The sequence below is a fragment of the Fopius arisanus genome, unplaced genomic scaffold (assembly GCF_000806365.1).
Source record: "Fopius arisanus strain USDA-PBARC FA_bdor unplaced genomic scaffold, ASM80636v1 scaffold00249, whole genome shotgun sequence".
Lineage (NCBI taxonomy): Eukaryota > Metazoa > Arthropoda > Insecta > Hymenoptera > Braconidae > Fopius > Fopius arisanus.
Window position 1 is genome coordinate 30,116 of NW_011887988.1, and position 4,649 is coordinate 34,764.

Consider the following 4,649-nt stretch of genomic DNA (forward strand, 5'->3'; position numbering starts at 1 on the left):
TAGTAAGGGACCCCTCAGGAAAAAAGACGAAGAGAGGGCTAAAAACTGAACAAAATAGATAAGTAATTCATAAGTAAAACGGGTTTATTTAAAAAACAAAAAAAGGGGTGCACATTTCCACTACATCTAAAGGAACTAAATCAGTACCACCAATAGCCTACGCTGCGGAGGCTGGATACTGGGGATCCCAGCAAGTGGCCAAAAAGGCGAGCAACATTCGCTCCGGAACTCTGGTTCTGCGGGCGGCAGCCTCCTGATCCCCCGAACCTGCTTCCGTCCACACCTACAGCAACGGAACAGGACGTCCAGCCCAAATTCTCGAAGTTTCCGCCAGTCTACATCCCGATCATCCTGGATATCGAACTGGACGGCCCCGTTTACCCTAGCCACCTCTGCTCTCCAGTTCGGGCCATGAGACGCATTCTCATGCCGGTCTCCACCCAACATGTCCACATGAGCGTGGCAGAACTCATGGAGCAACACGCGCACCAGCCAGGTTCGACTGATTCCTGCGGAAAACAGGCACTCCTGCAGAAAGATCGTCCTCCGCAGAAAATCAGTAAAACCGAAGCAACTCCGATGATCTTTGGTGCGCCACACTATATAGCTACGGAGCCGCCCACCGAAGAACCGTCCATCGAGGAGTTTGGCCAGCTCACGATAATCGAGGTCAGACCCAACACGAACCCCACATACTCTACTAACTCCAGGGGAACACCACTGTCAAAACGGAACAAATTCACCCTGGGTTGACGTCCAAACATCTTTTGCCACTCGCGTTTGGAGCCCCTCATCTAAAAAAAAAAACAACCAAAAAATCATTAGAACGAAAATTACCGCATAACCCGAACAACTAATTAACAAAAACAGTTAAAATCATAATTACCTTAGCACTAAAACCGTCTTCTCTTCTATCACCTTCTAAAACACAAAAAAAAACCAATCCACCACCTGTCACTCCATCAAGACCGGAAATAAGATGGGTGACAGATTAACACCTCACCCTACACAATTGACCTAATGACTAAGTGGCTCTACCGGCCACATTAGCATACTAATTAGGCTACACGACCTAATTACCGACATGGTTGACCGTGCTAATTAGGTCACACACCTAATTACCGACACCCGCAAATTTCAAATTTATGCACGAACCGAAACCATTTGAAAATAATATTAATTTCCCGATAAAATCTTATCAAAAAGAAAAATTTTTCCGCGGGGGCTGTAATGTCCAGATTATTTTCAATAATTCAATTAAAAAATAAATAAAGTAAATATGAAATATAAGAGCCGAGCCAATGAAAAACCGCCACCGAAGTTGAGAAACTCACAATTTACCGCCAATGACCTCAGGGGAATGTGCAACGCTGCATTCCACAGAGGCCATTGCAACCAAAATTTAGCAACTCACAATTTTTCCTAGCAAGTAAAGCCAGGTTAATAAACTCAAAATCAAAGAGGTGGCAATCACGCCACCTCTCCCACTCCAATCAATTTCCCAATCCTCGTGAAAATAAATAGAGGAGCCGCCCAAAAAAGCGCCCGTCTGAAAAATCCCGCTCCCGAAAGAGCTACAACTTCCTGGCGGAATAATTATTGGAATCGGTCCGACTTTTAGTTAATATTTCGGAGTTAATCTTAAATTAAATTTTCGGAGTGTTCCCAAATAATAGTAGGGAACATAAATTAACGATTGTTCGGGTATACAGAATCCTTAAACCGAGAGTAAATAACCTCTTGCAGATTAAGGGAACAAGTAGTGATTGTCAGTGGTGGGTGTGACTCAAAAATTAACTATTAAGTGTCTATAAAAAACTATTGAGAGCCTGGACTCAAATTGATAAATAAAATTCATCAAAACAACTAAGTGAAAGACAGGTATTTCACCGAAGTATCTGCGATAGTGTACTGATTGTCATCTGGCAGAGAAACGTGGTGAAATCACCCTAAGAATTCACATTTTAAGAAATAAGAACCAATCGCAGTGAGTAACCATCAAATTGTAAAATCCCCAATAGAGCCATCAAAGATTGCAAGGGGTTCCTTAAAATTCTAATTACTTTCACCAATTTATGTAAATCGATTTAAGCGCTCCAATAAAACGCAAGGTTGTACGATTCAAAATCTTCTATTTTCTCATTTATTCATTCAACCTGTTTATTCTAAAATTCACTAACGCTAAGAACAAAAGAAAATTCAGCGTCGTCCAAAAAAAATATTAATTAAGAAATTCCAGCTTATGATCGAAAAATCAATGTCTTTCGACGCGAAAATTCTCCGGACATAACAGACTATTTAATTATTTATTAATTTATTTATTTTGAAAATTTCGAGACTTCAGAAAAGCGGTATAAATTTAATCAGACGATTCGACTTGACTGATCAATTTAAATGTTCCGTAACGCGTGGTCGATTTGAGGGGATTTTATTTTATAATTTTTTTATGTATCGAGACTGATTTTTTTTTTATTAAATATTGTTCTCCCCGACAATTCTTATTTTATTTATTTTTTTTTTTGCTGAGGATCCCAGTTGCATCCCCTTTCAGCTTCCGATTATTTACATCTCTACGTAACGAGCTACAGGAGTTATTGAAGCTGAGAGTGGAGAAGGATTTTGTTTACGGTGGTTATTCCGTTTTTAATGACCTGGAGCCTGACAAAATTTTCTGATTTTATTTTCGGGGTGATTTGGTGCCAGAGGGCGGGCTGATGGACGAAGGTTTCCGTGAACCTTCGAAAATTACGTCGCAGCACATCACTGAAATCATTCATTCACCTCCCTCCTTTGACGAATACTTTCTCGACCATGCGAAAATATTTTTGATATAACGACTATTTGGCGATAATGTGATGTCATATTCAGGTTTCAATACCCTTCCCATCCTTGGCGAATATTTTCTCGACTCCGCGAAAACAATTTTGATGTAACGACTAGTTGGCGGCATGGTGATATCATAGTCGCTTTTGAATACCCTTCTCGCGCCCAGGAACGGTCACTGATCCCGAAAAAATCGATGCACACATATCCGAGACATCTTGGAGTTATAAGTTTGATCGTGGAAGGCTAATTGCTTGACTTCGCAAAAAACACTTTGGATCTATCGACTGCATGGCGGCTTTCTGATGTCATTATCGCGTCTGAATACATTCATGGCGCCGAAGAATAATTGCTGAACTCAAATAAATCGATGTGCACATCACTGAAATCATTCATTCACCTCCCTCCTTTGACGAATACTTTCTCGACCATGCGAAAATATTTTTGATATAACGACTATTTGGCGATAATGTGATGTCATATTCGGGTTTTAATACCCTTCCTTTCCTTGGCGAATATTTTCTCGACTGACCGAAAACAGTTTTGATATAACGACTATTAGGCGTCATGGTGATGTCATAGTCGCGTTTGAATACCCTTCTCGCGCCCAGGAACGGTCGCTGATCCCGAAAAAATCGATCCGCACATATCCGAGACATCTCGTAGTTATAAGTTTGATCGTGGCAGACTAATTGCTTGACTTCGTGAAAAACACTTTTGATATATCGGCTGTTTGGCTGCTTTCTGATGTCGTTATCGAATTGGAATATATTTCTCATGTCCAGGAACGGTTGCTGATCTCAAATAAATTGATTCCCACTTCAATGAAATCATGCATTCACGTCCTCTCCTTGGCGAATACTTTCTCGACTATGCTAAAACACTTTTGATATAACGACTATTTGGCGACAGTGTGATGTCATATTCGGGTTTCAATACCCTTCTCGGGCCCAGGAACGATTGCTGATCCCGAAAAAATCGATCCGCACATTGCAGAGAAATCATGCAATCGCGGTTCCCCATTGTCGATACTCGCGCTTCGTCGAACAGAATCGGTTATAGCACCGTTTTGGCGTCGTAAATTTTATGGTGGAAGGCAAATTGCTTGAGTTCGCAAATAACACTTTCGATCTATCGACTGTATGGCGGCTTTCTGATGCCATTGTCGCGTTTAAATACCCTTCTCGCGCCCAAGAACGGTCGCTGATCCCGAAAAAATCGATCGACACATATCCGAGACATTTTGGAGTTATAAGTTTGATCGTGGAAGACTAATTGCTTGACTTCGTGAAAAACACTTTTGATATTTCGGCTGTTTGACTGCTTTCTGATGTCATTATCGCATTCGAATGCATTTGTCGCGCGGAGGAAATGTGCTGATGTGAAATAAATCGATTCCCACGTCACGGAAATCATTCATTCACGTTCCTCCCTTGACGATACCGGTAAAGAATTCACCAGAATCGGTTACAAGTCAATCACTCTACTAGTTTTAATTTGACCGTGGTATACTTTCTCGGCTACTGTTACGTATTCTTCGTCAATCTAGTATTAGTAATGGGAAGTATATGGTTGCAGTTATTAATGGATTTTCCTTAATTTTGTTGGGAAGCGGAATTAGTGAGTATCGTCGAGCGGTAGCCCGATGGTCACTCTACTTGCCGATTCTAGGTGGGACGAAAATCACCCTTAAAATTCCCTATAGATCTTCGGGCAGCCGTCACGTTAATTTTCGACACAACCTCTTTTTGGAATATCAAATGACTTCCGGGATAGATAAAATATGGGAGTTGTCTCCACTCGACTTACCCTACAGATTTGGGCTT